Source organism: Giraffa tippelskirchi, chromosome 5 (assembly GCF_054371585.1).
Source record: "Giraffa tippelskirchi isolate mGirTip1 chromosome 5, T2T-mGirTip1v1.2.pri, whole genome shotgun sequence".
NCBI lineage: Eukaryota > Metazoa > Chordata > Mammalia > Artiodactyla > Giraffidae > Giraffa > Giraffa tippelskirchi.
The window spans coordinates 102,732,567-102,750,915 of NC_137279.1; positions in this window are offsets into that span (position 1 = coordinate 102,732,567).

The following is an 18,349-nucleotide window of genomic DNA, read 5'->3' on the forward strand; positions in this document are numbered from 1 at the left end:
ATAAAATCAGTTTCTTATTATGGCCTACAAGGTCTCAGGTAGCTAACCCAGCCCACTGCATCTTCCTTATCTTCTTGCCATTCTCCTTTTTGTTTAACATGTTCCAGCTGCCCTGGTCTTCTTTGTGTTGCTCAAGCATAACAAGCTTATTTCTACCTTAGGAGTTTTACAGTTGCAGTTCTCCCACTGTCTGCCTCTTGGAGGTTCTCTGGTGGCTCAGTGGTAAAGAATCTGCCCGCCAAGTTTGATCCGTGGGTTGGGGAGATCCTCTAGAGAAGGAAATGGTGACTCCAGTGTTCTTGCCTGAAAAATCCCAGGGACAGAGGAGCCTGGTGGGTTACGGTCCAGGGATCACAAAGAGTCGGACACAACTTAGCAACTAAACAACGACATCTGCCTCAGTTGCTTTCTAACCAATGGCTTAATTTCATTTTTCTTTTAAGTCTTATTACTATGAGAAATCACTTTATTTGTATATTTATTTACTTGTTTACTGTCTATCTCCTCACCAGTCCTGATACAGCTTCATTAAACTTAAGCTTGTGAGGGTAGAGCCTTTATCAGATTATCTTATTCTTCATTCTAGTCTAGCATCTAGAATTATGCCTGACATTGAATATATAATTTTTTAAAAGATGAATGAACTAAATTTGGCTAAATTTAGTTTCTAAAAAGACAATACTGAAAGGGGAGACCTAGAGAATCAACAGAACAGTTAAAACTAAAAAAAAAAAAAACAAAACACGTTCAGAAGGGACGGAAGTAGGGGAAGCAGTAAGAACCCAATTAGCAAGAAGAAACCGATTGGTCCCAACCATTTTTTCCACTCTTATGTTGCTCCATGAAGACATGATGTTAATGTAGAGAGTTAAGCCGTACTACTGTGGGTCTCATTACCCTCATCTATCTAGAAGAGGGCAGAATGTTCCATCAAAACTTTAATAAAGCAATGGCAAAGAAGAGGTAATTCTCCAAAGGAAATGTAGGGTTACTGTCCAAAGAAAGAAGGAATGAATAAATGTCTCCCCACCAAAAAATTAAATAGCCCAAAAAAACAGAAAGAAAAAGAGAAACAAATGTCTACAATAATCCCTGATGTGATATCTTGTCACCTAGGAGACATCAACTTTACTCTCATGTAAACTGATATATGCCTAAGAAATGCAAACAGATTTTAATATTAACCTAAATCTGATTAAAGCAGAAAGATACATCTGTTTGAACATCTGTTCAAAATCATACAACACACTCAAAAGATACACACTTAAATATTTTCTCTCTTTTATGCTTCAGAAAAATTTAGTGGTCAGGAGACAGTTCTGTAAGGCATCTCCTTCTGGATGTCCCACATGAAAGCAATTCATTTCCCTGATATCTACTTTTCATACCACATTATCCCTCAGTACATGACATTAGTAATCATTCCATAGTTGACCTAGAAATTTAAGAGCAATTTTTGTTTCCTTTCTCTTCTTCATTTCCCATACTTCATTGATTAACAAGTGCCATCAATTCTACCTCAGAAATTCTCAAATTTATCCCTTCTTCACCGTTCCTACTATCACTAAGTTCAGATCTCATAACCTCAGACCCCAAACCATTCATAACAGCTGCTTTGTTATCCCATCTTTTCAGTCAACCCACTTCACCTCACCTCCCATACAGCTGTCACACTTATAGTTCTAAAACAAAGATCTATGTACATCAATGTCCTGCTTTAAAACATTCTATATCTCCACATTGCTTAACAGAAACAAAAACTCAACCACCTTGTCTTGGTTAGAGTGACGGAACACAATGTATTTTTTCTTTGTTTAATTCAGTGGTTCTCTACACTTGCTGTACATGAGTGCTTTTGTACATGAGGTTAGGACCTCAGTCCGAAAGAGTTTGATTTAACTGGTCTAGAGTGGAGCCTGTACCTTAGTTTTTTTTAAAACCTCCCTAGATAACTCAAATGTGTAGCCAGGGTTGAAAAATTCAATTTAAAAGATAACTAGAAAAACAATTTTACTTCCAAACAGCATTAAGTAACAGTGCACATATTTATTACCACAGAATTCTGATGGGAATAACTGAAAACCTGGGCAAAATATATGAAAGAAAGATTTTCAGACACTGGATATTAGGCAACACAGATAGTGATCCCAGAGAAAAGATAAACCAAAGAAGTGAACCATACAATTGCCCTAGTTTACTTCTTAGAGAAAGTTTATAGTTGGTAATGATAAGAGAGGGAATCAAGGCAGAGCCTAGTCATCTCCCTAGGTTGAAGTAAAGCTAGGAATTTGGGAAGGCCAACATAGCAAATGTGGAATACCCAAAATGGCCAAATGTGGAACAACCCAGATGTCCATCAGCAAATCAATGGGTAAACAGAATATGATACACACATATAATGGTATATTATTCAGCCTTAAAAAAGAACAGAGTTCTGACACATGCTGCTACCACACACAGATGAAGCTTGAAGACATTATGCTAATAATTTTCATTAGAAGTTCATCAAACATTTAAGGAAGAAATAATGCCAATTCTACACAAACTCTTCCCCAAAAATTGAAGAAGAGGGACTACTTCCCAACTCATTTTATGAGGAAAAAATTAATCCTTACACGAAATCCAGACAATGTGAAGAATACAAACCAACATCCCTCCTGAATATAGATGCAAAAATCCTTAACAAAATTTTAGCAGCTCTAATCCAACAATATAGAAAGGATAATATATCATGACTAAGTGGCATTTATTCCAGGATCTCGATGTTAATTTTAACATTCTTTAAAGAATCAATGTAATGTATCATATTAATCAAAAAGAAAAAAGAAAAATTACATAGCATCTCATTCAGATGTAAAATCAAACATCCATTCCTAGTGAAAACTCTCAGAAAATTATGACTAGACGGGGACTTCCTCAATCTGATGAAAAGTACCTATGAAAAACTTATAGGTGACATTATACTTAATGGTAAAAGAATGAATGCCTTCTTCTTAAGATCAGGAACAAGGCAAAGTATGTTTGCTTTTACTATTTCAATTCAAATTTGTGCTAGAGGTGCTAGCTAGTGCAATAAAGCAAAATAAAGAAATATATAAAAGACATAGAGATTAGAAAGAAAGAAATAAAACTCTCTCTCTCCCTCCCTCCCTCTTCTTCTCTTTGTGTGGATGACATAATTCTTATATATAAAATTCTACAGAATCTACAAAAAGAAATCTACTAGAACTAAACAATGAATTTAACAAAGCTACAGGATTTAAGATCAGTATACAAAAATCAATATAGGGCTTCCCTAATGGCTCAGTGGTAAGAATCTGCCTCTGCCTGCCAATGCAGGAGACACGGTTTTGATCCTTGGTCCAGGAAGATTTCCCATGCTATGGAGCAACTAAGCCCATGCGCCACAACAATTGAGCCGGTGCTCTAGAGCTCAGGAGCTGCAACTACTGAGCCCAGGAGCTGCAACCACTGAGCCCACATGCCACAACTACTGAAGCCCAAGAGCCCTAGAGCCTGTGCTCCGCAACAAGAGAAGACAACTCATGAGAAGCCTATGTACCGCAACTAGAGTAGCCACTGCTCACCACAACTAGAGAATAAGCCAACCAGCAATGAAGACCCAGCACAGGCAAAAATGAATAAATAAATAAAAGTATTAAAAATAAATAAAAATCAATATAAACTAGCAATAAACAATCATAAATTGAAATTTTAAAGACATTATCATGTATAACAGAATTACAAATATGAAGAATTTAAGGATAAATGTCTCATAAGATGTGTAAATTCTATATATTAAAAACATAAAACATTGCTGAGAGAAACTGAAGAAAAACGTAATGAGGGTTTCACAGCCTGACTAATTATTGATGTTTTAGGCCAGATAGTTCTTTACTGTTAGAACTGTTGTGTGTAATGTAGGATGTTAACCAGTATTCCTGACTTCTATTTACTAAATGCCAGAATCACCTTTGCTGTAGTTAGGATAATCAAAAACATGTCCAGATACTGTCAAATGTCCTTTGTGAGGCGTAACTGTCGCTGTTTGAGAACCACTGACCTAAATAAATGAAGAGATATACCATGTTATGGATCAGAAGACTCAATATTGTTAAAAATATCAATTCTCCCAAAATTAATATAAAAATTTCAGTACAATCCCGTTCAAATTCCCAGCAGACTTTTTATCTGTATTGACAATTGGAATCTAAAATGTATATAGGAATGCAAAGAACCTAGAACAGCCAAACAATTTTGAATAAGAGGAATGAAATTGGAGGATTTGCACTACGTTATTTCAAGACTTACAATACTATAGTAATCAAGATATTAATAGTAGAGTATTGGCCTAAAGATAGACAAATAGATCAATGAAATAGAATAGAAAAATCAGATATAGAGTCACATATACATGGAAAAAGTAGAAACAGTGACAGATTATTTTCTTGGGCTCCAAAATCACTGTGGACAATGACTATGGCCATGAAATTAAAAGACACTTGCTTCTTGGAAGTAAAGCTATGAGAAACCTAGACAGCATATTGAAAAGCAGAGACATCACTTTGTCAACAAAGGTCCATCTAGTCAAAATTGTGATTTTTCCAGTAGTCATGTACAGGTGTAAGAGTTGGACCATAAATAAGGCTGAGCACTGAAGAATTGATGCTTTTGAACTGTGGTGCTGAAGAAGACTCTTGAGAGTCCCTTGAACAGGAAGGAGATCAAACCAGTCAATCTTAAGGGAAACCAACCATGAGTATTCATTGAAAGGACTGATGCTGAAGCTGAAGCTCCAATACTTTGGCCACCTGAGGCAAAAAGCTGACTCACTGGAAAAGACCCTGATGCTGGGAAAGATTGAGGGCAGGAGGAAAGGGGGCAACAGAGGATGAGATGGTTGGATGGCATCACTGACTCAATGGACATGAATTTGAGCAAACTCTGGGAGAGAGTGAAGGACAGGGAAGCTTGGTGTGCTGCAGTTCATGAGGTCACAGAGTCGGACAGGACTTAATGACTGAACAACAAACACATGGTCAATTGATTTCAGTAAAAGTATCAAGGCAATTTAATGGAGAAAAGATAGATTTCTTAACAAACAGTGCTGAAAGAACACTATATGCAAAAAATGAACCTTGATCAAAACCTTGTACTATCTTCAAAAGTTAACTCAAAATGGATCGTAGATCTAAATGTAAAACATAAAACTATTCAACTTCTAGAAGAAAACAGAGGAGAATATTTTTGTGACCTTGGGTTAAGTAATGGTTTCTTAATTTATATTAATAACATTAAAAGCAAAATCTTTAAAGAAAGATGTGACAGTCTGGACTTACTTTAGCAAAATTTTTAAAACTTCTGGCCTTCAAAAGACACTGTTACTAAAATTAAAAGACAAACTGTAGATTGGGAGAAAATATTCACAATGTACATATATAATAAAACTTGTAATTAGAATAGAGAACTCAAATTTTAAAATAAAAAAGCAAACAACTCCATTAAAATGGGCAAAAAATTTCAACAAACATTTCATAAAAATATACAGATGATAATAAAACACATGAAAAGATATTCAACATAGGTAGTCAATGGGAAATGCAGATGTAAGATACTATTTCACTTTTACTAGAATGGCCATAATAAATAAGACAGTAACAAATATTGGCAAGGATGTCAAGAAATAGGGACCTTCATACATCTCTACTGGGAATGTAAAAGGTAAAATACCTTTGACACAGAATTTTTCAATTTCTTAAAAAGTTAAACATATACCTACTGTTCTACTCCTAGAAATTCATCCAAGAGAAATGTAAGCATATGCACACACAAAGACTAGTACATAAATGTTCATAGCAGCTTCATTCATAATAGCCACATTACAGGAAACAACCCAATGGTCAGTGAATCAATAAACTGTGGCATATCCATACAATGGAATACTTCTCAGCAATGAAAGAAAATGAATGATTAATGCCTACAACAGCATGGATAAATCTTAAAATAACTATGAGTTAAGTAGTAAGTGTGTTGAAAGAAGCCAGGCAAAAACAAAGAATACATACTGTATGATCCCACTCATATAAAATTATGGAAAATGCAAACTATCATGTAGTGACAAAAGGATCAGTGGTTTCCTGTGTGTTAGTGGCACAGGAGGCAACAGAAGGTAAGGATTATAAGAGGGCAGAAGAAAACTTTTTAGGATGATGGACACGTAATGCTTTCACAAATATATACATATATATATTTCACAAATATATACCTACATAAATATATATAAACTTTTCAAATTGTAAATTTGCCCAGTTTATTCTATGTCAATTAGATCTCAATAAAGCAGTAAAAAAAAATAACAAAAAGAGAGATGGCTAAAGAGACATAATGGCTGACATTTGATGTTAGAAATGCACTGATTCTCCTCTGACATCATCCCTCATTCTTAACTCTGACAGCTGTCTGCTGGGTCCAGTTCCTTCACTGTACAGCAGAAATTGACACAAGATTGTACATTAACTATGCTTCAATAAATTTTTTTAAAAGGGGACAAAAACAAGTGCACATTGAAGTGCATTACCATCAGTGGCAACTCATAAATTCTTTTTTAAATAGTCGTGTACTTGCAAGAGGGTCACCTCTGAATTAAATCATCATCGAAAAGTTCTAGCACAGCATGGGTCTCACCTGAATAAGGCATTTTTCCCAAGGCCATACATTCGCTTATATCCCTCTGCTAAAATTTACTTCCCACCCAACTCTGGCTTCCTTATCTTGCTAGGCTAGAAAAAGTTCATCTCTTGTGTGTGTGTGTGTGTGTGTGTGTGTGCGTGTGTGTGTGTGTGTGTGTGTGTGTGTGTGTGAAGCCCTTTCCAATTCTCTCCCTCTTAGCACTGTATCCAGTTGTCATTAACCTTGTGGTTCATATGACCAGCTTATAGGGGCTTTAGCAACGTCTCCTAACCCCATTTCCCTATCCCCATGATGACTTTTACCTAAGCAAAGTCACCTTGCCATTTGGAGTTTAAACTTGACAGTGAAGACAAACTGGTTCAGAGCAGAAATGTGCAGGCACTTGAAACAGACATAAAGATTCCCAAACCAAACAAATTATTACCTGAAAATATTAGCATGTCAGAGAAAAAAAGAAGGTCCACATGAGAAGAGACGTTGATCCTTAATGACACTCACCATCCAGGGATGAAAGAACCCATTTGTATCCTCTGATACTCTGTTCGAAGCTATTTTTCCTTAATTTAGAATTCACTGATTAATTCTCCTGATTTTAAATTTGGGTTTCCCAAGTGGCTCAGTGGTAAAGAATCCACCTGCCAATGCAGGAGAAACAGGAGACATAGGTTTGATTTCTAGGCCGGGAGAATCCCTTGGAGCAGGAAATGGCAACCCACTCCAGTATTCTTGCCGAAAAAGTCCCATGGACAGAGGAGCCTGGAGGGCTATAGTCCATAGGATTGCAAAGAGTCAGACACAACTGAGCACACACACACAACAGCAATTCTAAATCCAAGTTTCACAAACAACCTTTTAATTATAATTTGGCCTCCAAATGTGGCAAGTATGCCAAGAGAACTCACTGACATAAAAAAGAGGATCTAGTTCCCTAAGATGACTCCTCACTGTAAATTAGTAATTTGCCATCCTGGCTTTTATATAGTAGCCATGTGAATTTAATAATCAGTCTGAGAAACAGACTCAACAACTAAAGCACAGTTTGCACAACAATGTCACCTTGCATGATCTCTTGAAACAGAGTCAGCTTTCCTCGGAGAGATCTTTGCATTTATTTATTTATTTTCCATAGTCCATCTTACTGTTTATAACACTTATTCCACACTGTAGTTACATAGGTAAGCAGAGCTTAGAACTATAGGTTCTCGACTACCTGAGGGTAGTTTTGCATCCAATTTTGTACTGATCTCCACCATCATTGCTTGACTTAAAAACACTGAATTAAAATGAGCTGCTTTCATATATACAATGGAATATTACTCAGCCATAAAAAGGAGTGCATTTGAGTTAGTTCTAATGAGGGGGCTGAATCTAGAGTCTACTATACAGTGTGAAGTAAGTCAGAAAGAGAAAAACAAATATCGTATACTAATGCTTATATATGGAATCTAGAAAGATGGTACCGATGAACCTATTTGTAGGGCAGCAATGGAAACACAGACATAGAGAACAGACTTGTGGTTACAGTGAGGGAAGGAGAGTGTGGGATGAATTGAGACAGTATCATTGAAACATATACATTACCATATGTAAAATTAGATAGCCAGTGGAAATTTGCTGTACGACAGAGCTCAAATCACTTGCTCTGTGACAACCTAGAGGGGTGGAATGGGGTGGGGTGTGGGAGGGAGTTCAAGAGGGAGGGAACATACATATATCTATGGCTGATTCATGTTGATGTATGGCAAAAACCAACAAAATATTGTAAAGCAATTATCCTCCAATTAAAAAGAAATTTAAATATTAAAAAGTGAGCTGCTTTCTTACATTTTTAGTTGATTGGGAGTTAGAAAACTGGATACCAAAGACACTTTCTCCTAAGTGCAAGCCTCTAATACTCATAAACTTCTAGTACTAGAGCTAAGATAGGTATGACTTTAAAAGTATGTTGCACATTCCTGGAGATCCGATTTTTAAATGAGGTCAGAGTAGCATCAGCCTCAGTGAAGTTTCTGACTTCAGGGCATTCCTGAAATGTTTAAAAACATTTCAAGGCTCATCATCACATCAACTAAGATGAATGTAGAGATCTGTCAGATGAATAATTATTAAGGGAATAACAAAAGCATATCATCTGTTTTAACAATTAAGCCACAATTTAGAGAACCTAATTCTAACCCGACAAATTTTTTGTTACCAAAGACAGAAAAATCACATGTTTATGATACAGAGTCATGACTTATTTAAAGTTTTGCAATGGCAATGCTTCTTTTGATGAAAAGCGTTCACCCTAGCATATATAAAATAGTAAAGAAGAATTTAAAATTCAAATATATTCAGATTAATTTTTTGTTTCAGGCTTTAAATAAATTTCCAAAGTATTGTTGAAAAATATTCAATACACCATTGACAGAACATGTTTAAAAAGTAATTATGTTTGGGCTAAAGTTCCACTTTATAAAAAAATCAAATAATGACTACATCTTGCCTCCTTCCATCTTTCAAGGCAGTAATTTATCCTGGATTTCTTCATAACTGTGATTCCTTTAAGCACTGTTAACTGAATAGCCTGACTCAGTTTTCTCAAATAAACAATGAACAGTGTGATGAATAAACACAATTAAGTGTCTGAATAAATTGTTTCCTCGATCACAAATACAACATAGTCTTGAACACAAAATACGGATTCTAGTAATATGCAGATCTGTAATTAATACTCAAAAGACACAAATTCTGATTTTATGCATAGGGAACAGGCCTACAGAAATGAATTTTTTTTCAGATCCCCGGTTAGTTAATGGCAGCCTCCATGCTGAAATCACTATTGCCCTGTAGTTTGATTTATGAGTACTAGCTTCCCATTAAAGGATAAGCTAAAGATGCTCTGACAGGGAGAGATTTATTTCAAGAAGCCAGCAGCACAATCTGTCTCTTGTCCAAAGCAAAAAAAAAATTATATGGCAGATTTTCATCCTGCTGCTGCTAAGAAAATATGGGTCTAATCGGTCGGGTCTTCCAAGCCAGACCAACAGAAGTGACTAGATTTAGGTGGGGCTCGTCCTGCTAGGCATCAGCCAGCCAGCCAACAGGCAGGGCCCCAGCTCTTCGGGGAAAGAGAGCCTAGGAAGAAGAAACCATCACTACCCCACCCTGCTGTCTGTATCTAAGATGGGGCGGGGAGGAGGGGGGCGGCAGGAATAAGATAAGGCAGTGCTTTCAACTGTACCCCCACATGCATTTCCTGGTCCTTTATCTTCTTTTAGCATCCCTAGTGCTTTCAACCTGGCACGGCCTTCTGAATCCTGTGTTCGTCTCTTGTTTGACTTGACCCAGCAGGCACGGCCTTCAATCTCATCTCCGCCAACAGAGCCCTTGACTACATGTTAAGCAAAGACCTTAGGGGTAGAGACTGAGTTTCCTAAGCTTTAGTCCAGAGCCAATCCAGCGCCACACCTGTATTTCCAGGCAACTGCCTACTGTCTCTCCCCCCACTCCGCCCCCGCCACCAGCCCCATCATCCCCCAGTCCCCAGCCGTGCCCTTCAACCTTCTCCAAACTAATGTCACTCTGCGTCAACCCCTCCGAAGCGCCCGGGTCTCCAGCCCTGATTCCCAGGCCCGAAGGCGGTTCCCCTAAACCAGCGCTTCGGGCGCCGCCACTCCCAGCGCAGTCTGCAGCCTCCGGGGCTCCCACGGTGCTCTCACCTCATCCAGGGTGCGGCTGCCGCGGCTGCCTCTTCCTCCTCGGCCGCTGCTGCCCAGCTCCCAGCCGGCTCGGGATTCCGTCGTTCCCGGCCAGGAGACTGCCGCGAGGACGGCGGGGTTCGCGCCGCGTCCCTGGACCAGTAGGGCGCGTGGTGCGCCCGGCGGACCGCGCGGCAGCAGCAGCCGCAGTCGCAGCGGCGGCGGCAGCAGGACTCGCTGTCAGCCCTCTTCATGAATTTCCCGGCCCTGACCAGCCCAGTCCTAGTTACCGTCCCTGCTTGGTTTTCCTAAGGTCTTCCCGCACTGCCAGGACGCATCATCTCGGCGAGGATGCTATCCACTCCAGTTGCCCCTGGCGCGGTGCAGACCTGGGAAGACCAGGCCTCCTCCGCGCTGCCTCCGCCACCTGCTCCGCCCAGATTGCTTCGGTCCCTCTCCCACAAACGCCGCTGCCTCTGCACCCTCTGTCATCTCCCCTTTCTCTCCCCACCCACTACCTCAACCTGGAGAGCTTTTCATTTCCAGACCTCCTTTCTGTTTTCTTCCTATCTGCTCCATTGTCACTGTCCTCAATTTCTAGCCTCAAAAAGTTTCTCCTTCTCTCACTCCTTCTCTCCATATTTTCCTGGATTTGTCCTCCACCCTCCAAATCTATCATCCTCTTATATTTTACATTATTCTCTCCTCAGAATCATTACTTCCCCAGGTTTGTTGTCTAGCCTTCTTTCCCTCTTTTAAAATCTTTCCTTTCAATGTTCTCTTTAGTTATTATAAAAAACCTTTATCACGAACAACCTCAATTTTTCTTTCAGTTGAGACTTTCTGATTGCCATTTTCCATGAAGAGCTCACAGTAAAACATATATAACTTGGTATCTGCTATCAAGTCAAAAGGGTGTTTTCATGGTTAAAAAAAAGGTTCATTGATCAAATAAATCTTCCACTCAATGTTTGTTCGGAAAACCCATTTTCTTATATTCCAGTGTTTTCTAACAATGGAAGCTGAGTCTCCAGCAAAGTAGAATGCTTCTACTGTACCATTCTATACCAGCAGTCTCAGCTTAACGGATCCACTTAACGATTTTTGGACTTTACCATGGTGTGAACGTGACATGCATTCAGTGGAAACCAGATCTAGAATTTTGAGTTTTGATCTTTTTCTGGACTAGAGATATGGGGTAATACTCTCTGTGATGCTGAGCTCCCAGTCAGGTACGTTTATAACCACTCTGTGCCCATACAACCATGCTGTTTTTCATTTTCGGTATAATAGTCAATAAATTATTACATGAGATATTCAACACTATTATAAAATAGGCTTTGTGTAAGATGATTTTGCCCAGCTGTAGGCTAATTAGGTGTTCTGAGCATGTTTAAGGCAGTCTAGGCTAAGCTGTGATGTTTTGTCTGTTAGGTATACAAAATGCCTTTTGACAAGATATTTTTCCTTTATGATGGGTTTATAGGGAGGTAACCCCATAGTAAGGCTTCCTTGATGGCTCAGTGGTAAAGAATCCACCTGCCAATGCAGGAGATGTGGGTTCTATCCCTGGGTCAGGAAGATCCCCTGGAGAAGGAAATGGCAACACACTCCAGTATTCTTGCCTGGAGAATCCCATGAACAGAGGAGCCTAGCGGGCTACAGTCCATGGGGTCACAAAAGAGTCGGACATAACTTAGTGACTAAACAACAGGAAACAAAATCCCATTGTAATTTACAAGGCCTGAAAGGGACAAGGTTTATCTTTTAGTGGGTAGTATGGATCCCAAGGTTTATAAGCAATAGTCACTATCATTAATTCAGTGAGAATAAAGCTGAACTCTTCTTAAATCATTTTTTCTCCCAAATCTGCTGTTCATTCTTCTGTTTTATTAACTCCAACCCTACCATCCACAAAGTTGCCTGAGTTCCCGAACTGAGTATCATCAGAGATATATCTTACTCATGCAACTCATCCAGTCTTTAATTCCACTTCTTTACTATTTCTTTATCTTTAAGTGGTCTCTCCCATCATGATTCCAGCTGCTTCCAGAAAATGACACTATCAGGTATCTCATCGTTCTTTCTTTCAAACCTAACTTAATCTGTATCTTTACATATCTTTTTTTCCCCCTAATCTATCTTACTGAAGCAATTTACGATTCTCATTTCTACTTTTTGTTGTTGTTTAGTTGCTTAGTCATGTCCAACTCCTTTCTGACTCCTTGGACTGCAGTCTGCCAGGCTCCTCTGTCCATGGAATTTCCCAGGCAAGAATACTGGAGTGGGTTGACATTTCCTTCTCCCTGGGATCTTCTTGACCCAGGGATTGAACCTGTGTCTCCTGCTTGGCAGGCAGATTCTTTACCACTGAGCCACCTTGCAAGACCCTCATCTCTACTAGAAAATTCTTAAGTATCTTTTGTTGGCTTAATATTTTTTGGCCACCCTTTTTCTGTTAGCTCCATACTGAGCCTATAAATATGTTTATGTTTCCTCATCCCTAAAACAAAGACTTCTCCCTCTAACCTCTATCATATCTCTCATTTCCCTTCCCTCTCTAACCACCACATCTCTCATTTCCCTTCATAACCAGTTTGCTTACATACACTGTATGCATTTGATGTCTATACCTCTTGACTTACATACATTGTTTACCACCTAATTCTCTGAAATCTGGCTTCTAATCCTATTAGGCTGAGCACCGAAGAATTGATGCCTTCAAACAGTGGTGCTGGAGAAGACTCGAGAGTCCCTTGGACAGCAAGGAGAACTAACTAGTCAATCCTAAAGGAAATCAACCCTGAATATTCATTGAAAGGACTGATGCTGAAGCTGAAGCTCCAATACTTTGGCCAACTGATGCAAAAAGCTGACTCATTAGAAAAGACCTTGATGCTGGGAAAGATCAAAGGCAGGAGACAGGGACGACAGAGGATGAGGTGGTTGGATGGCATCACCAACTCAATGGACATGAGTTTGAGTGGACTCCAGAAGATGGTGAAGGACAGGGAAGCCTGGGGTGCTGCAGTCCATGGGGTTGCAAAGAGGCAGACACGACTGAGCGACTGAACAACAATACTATTACTTAGTAGAAGTTGCTTTCCTAGCAGACCTGGACTTTGGCTTTGCCCAGAGACTAGAGGTAGATTTTATCTAATACACAAATTAAAAGGAACGGGGTTCCCAAATTTAAAATGTATATGCCATTTTCATTAGTTGAGGCAGATAAATAGTTCAATTAAGTCACAGCAAACTCAAAAGCTAAGAAGTGTTGAAACTTCCGGTTTTAGCTAGGATGGAGGAGCCTGTATCAGAGTGACTTTTTCCACCTTGGGTGGGGGGAGTAGGATACAATAGAATATATAAATACTTATAAATAGGTAAGTATTACATATATATACATATATATAAATAAGTTGTTGCTGTTCAGTCACCCAGTTGTATATGACTCTCTGAGACCCTGTGGACTGCAGCACACCAGGACAAAAAGATATAAATATAGAAAAATACAGAAACAACTCTTGGAAAGAACTGATGAGTAACCTAAGCAGGCAGGATTTGAATCTATGATTCTTAAGGGGAGAGAAGCACATGAAATGATTTCCATATTCATCCTGGGATTTCTTTCCAAATCAAGTGCTAGAGAATAATCAAGGTTTTCCAGGTGGTACTAATGGTAAAGAACCTGCCTGCCAATGCAGGAGACCTAAGGGATGCAGTTTTGATCCCTGGGTAGGAAAGATCCTCTGGAAGAGGGCATGACAACCTAGTCCAGTATTCTTGCCTGGAGAATCCCAAGAACAGAGGAGCCTGGCAGGCTAGTCCATAAGGTCGCAAAGAGTTGGACATGACTGAAGCAACTTAGCATGCACATATGCATACGCCAATAAAAAATTTTTAAGAAAAGAATATTACTGTATATGTTGAGACAATAAAGTATTGATTCAAAAGGAAAAACAAGCTTACTTCTTTTGTTAGATTTACCTAAATATTTCATTTATTTTGGTGCTGTTATAAGTGAAATTACATTCTTAATTTTATTTTGGAATTATTAATTTCTAGTGCAATTACAATTGATTTTGTACCTTACAACTCTGACAAATTCACTTATTAATTATAATTTTTTGTGTGGGTTCTTTAGAATTTTCTATGTACAAGATCAAGCCATCTGCAAACAGATTTAGAGTTACTTTTTCCTTTCAAATGTTGTTGGCTTTATTTCTTTTTCTTGTCTAATTGCCCTAGTAAGGACTTCAAATGTAATGTTGAGAAGAAGTGGGGAGAGTGGACATTTTTGTCTTGTTCCCAATTTTAGAGAAAAAGCTTTCAGTCTTTCACTTTTAAGTGTCATATTAGCTGTGGGTTTTTCATAAATGTCAATTAATCGGGTTGAGGAATACATCTTCTAGTCCTAGTTTGTTGATCGCTTTTAAGAGAAAAAAGTGTTAGATTTTCTCAAATGCTTTTTTTCATTTTTTGAGATGAACACTTGAGTTTTGTCCATTATTCCATTAATAGGTACATTACATATATTGATTTTCATATGTTAAACCAACCTTGTGTTCCCAGGATAAATCTCATATGGTCATTATTGTATAATCTGTTTTACTTGCTTCCAGGAAAAGTTTACTACTATTTTGCTACTTATCTTTATATAAGGTATATTGGTCTGTCATTTTCATTTCTTGTAAAGTCTTTGTCTGAGTAATAGTGGCCTCATAAAATGAGGTAGGAGGCGTTCTCTCTCTTTTTTTTTTTTTTGGTAGGGGGAAGAGTTTGCAAGGGAGTAGCATTCTTTAAACAATTGCTAAAATTCACAAGTTAGGCCATTTGCACCATAACTCTTCCTTGCGGGAAGTTTTACTACTACTGCTGCTGCTATTACTATTACTACTACTACTCATTTAATTGCTTGTTATAGATCTATTCAGGTTTTCTGTTTCTTCTTGAATCAGCTTAAGTAGCTTGTGTTTTTCTTGGAATGTGCCCTTTCCATCTAGTTTACCTAATTTGTTGGCATACAATTATACATAGCATTCCCTTATAATCCTTTTTATTTCCATGGGCAGTAGTAACATGTCCTCTTTCATTTGTAAGTCGACCCATGTATTTTAATTTTTTTAAACAAGGGAGGATAACAAAGACTAGTAATAACTGAAAACTCTGACCCTTAAGGTTGTAAAGAAAATCACTCAGAAAGAAAGTTGTATGCTCATTTCCAACACACAAGTATGGGTAGAAGAGAGTAAAGAAGCAGGAGGTGAAGAGGTATAAGAGGAGGAAGCCAAACAACACTGGAAGTTGTTGAGACAATGGCAGCTAAGATCTGGAAATTTTAATGGCTGTTAGGAAAAACTGAAGCCACTTAGACTACACAGAAAGGAAATAGGGCTGCACATCTGAGGAACAATCTGGGTAGAAACTCGGGGTGGGGGGTTGGCAGAACTACACAGGAATTTTATTATCCCAGGCTGAGCGGTGGGCAAGTAATGGGGTAGAGTGGGTTGGGGGATAACAGGAGACAGAGCCAGGTAGAAGAATGTAACCCCTATCAACAAACAATATGTTCCTTTTGTTCACCTTTGTATAACCCAGGGCCTTCTATTCCTAGCTAACTTAACAATAAATATTTGTTGAATAACTAACTGGATGAATGAAGAGAACAGTGATGGATATGTCTTCATGTGTTGGAGCAGACTCTTGAGAGTCCCTTGGACTGCAAGGAGAACCAACCAGTCCATCCTAAAGGAGATCAGTCCTGGTTGTTCATTGGAAGGACTGATGTTGAAGCTGAAACTCCAATACTTTGGCCACCTCATGCGAAGAGTTGACTCATTGGAAAAGACCCTAACGCTGGGAAGGATTGGGGGCAGGAGGAGAAGGGGACGACAGAGGATGAGATGGCTGGATGGCATCACCGACTCGATCGACATGGGTTTGGGTAGATTCTGGGAGTTGGTGATGGACAGGGAGGCCTGGTGTGCTGCGATTCATGGGGTCGCAATGAGTTGGACATGACTGAGCGACTGAACTGAACTGAACTGAGTGCAGTAACAATGTAACCAAACAGGACCCTGTGGGGCTCCAAGGCAGAGAAGCCTTTCAAACAGCTGCTAGTCAGGAAAGAGAGGGGATGAGAAAACACAGAGGAGCAGTCTGGAAATAACAGTGCAGCCTTGGGCCAGGGTCCTGGTTCCACCACAGGGGATACACATAACAGAATCTTTGAGCTCTTTACAGAACTAAAACCTCCAACAAAAGGAAGACATTAGCATTCTTCATTCCAGAGAAGACCACCTGAGATTAAAGGAACCAGAGAAGCTCATCAAGAGACTACCAGGCATAGGCTCTGCTTATACACTCTGATACTTATCGCATCCCTGCCCTTGAACCATTGCTATAAAATTCTGCACCAAATTCTCCCAAATCGGGGAAACACAGTTTTTGAAGGATAAGCACAAACTCTGTCTCTGAGATTCGATCCAGCACTGGAGCAAAGAGGCTAAGCTTTTGGCTTTGCCAATTGTGAATTATGCTGTATGTGCTCAGTCCAGTCTGACTCTTTGCAAACACATGGACTGTATCCACCAAGCTCCTTTGTCTATGTAATTGTCCAGGCAAGAATACTGGAGTGGGTTGCCATTTCCTACTCCAGGGGATCTTCCCAGGCCAGGGATGGAACCCATGTCTCTGGGGTCTCCTGCATTGACAGTTGGATTCTTTACCACTGGTGCCATCTGGAAAGTCCTAGTATACTGTATACAACCCGTAAAGAATTGTCTCAATCCATGAGTATGCCATTCATTTAGTCATCTATTCAACAAACGTTAATTGAGGATTTACTAGGTTGCTGGGGTAACAGGACACTAGACTCTGGGGGATAACAAATGACTACTGTTACTGCTCTGAAACATTTTAGAGGCTATGAGGGTAAAAAAGAAATCTGTTAAAAATTTTAAGTTCAATAAAATATTTTAGATCCTATCAAAACTATTCCAATTATCCTCACAACCCCACCATCTCAAAATCCAAGGGATGGGCCTGGTGGTCTCTGCCTAGCTTTCCCAACAAAGTAGGGAAATTGGACAAAAACAATGGAAGTTTCATGAGGCAGCTTCTAAAGGCAGGGAGTAGTTTTGCTTAGGCTGGATATTTGAAGCAGGGTATCTAAAGTGGTAATTATTTTAAATAGTGGCTTTCACATTACTTACAGTGTGCACTTTCTTCATTTTTCCTCCTTCCTCACCCAAATCCTTACTTTCACTTTAATGTCTGGACCAACTAACTGTGTGGGCAACACAGGTAAAGACTGTGAACGAACTTAAGGTTGAACAAAATAAAGTTCTGCTTTATTGGAGCTCACATTGTGGGACGGTTTAGTCACGGGTGATAATTCAAAATAACCACCAGCTCTGAGGGCATCAATATATGCGCAGCCTGATCGCCGCTTCCCAATCACCAGAGCAGCCGCGAGAAGCAGGCTCGAGGTGGGGCCGATGGGCGGGCGCCAGGATGGAAGGCGGGGCTCGTTCTGGAGTCCCTGGAGGTAGCCAATGGCCACCTGGGAGACGGAGCTTTTGAAATCGACTGGCATGGAAACTGACCAATCAGAAGCTAATCTGGATAAACTGCTGTAGTCTGCCGAAGTCGTACCAGCAGAGTTTTGGCGCAGTTTGATAGGAGGTGCGGGTTGAAGAGCGATAGGTCAGAGAAGCTGCCATTTGCTAATCTGTAAGCAAGGGTTTCAGTTTTCAAATAACCGATTCAGCCATAGTACTACATATGTCTGATAGCAGCCCAGAAATAGTGGGGGTTTTTTTTGTCTGCCAAGACCATCACTTCCTCCTGAGAAAGGTTTTTTTTTTAATCTTAGAAATTATGTAATTCATACAGGAGCTGCTGTTTGTTTACAGACAGTGTTTGGTCTGGGGGTTGATACGGGCCACAGGTTTCTGGGAATGTTATTCATTCTCATT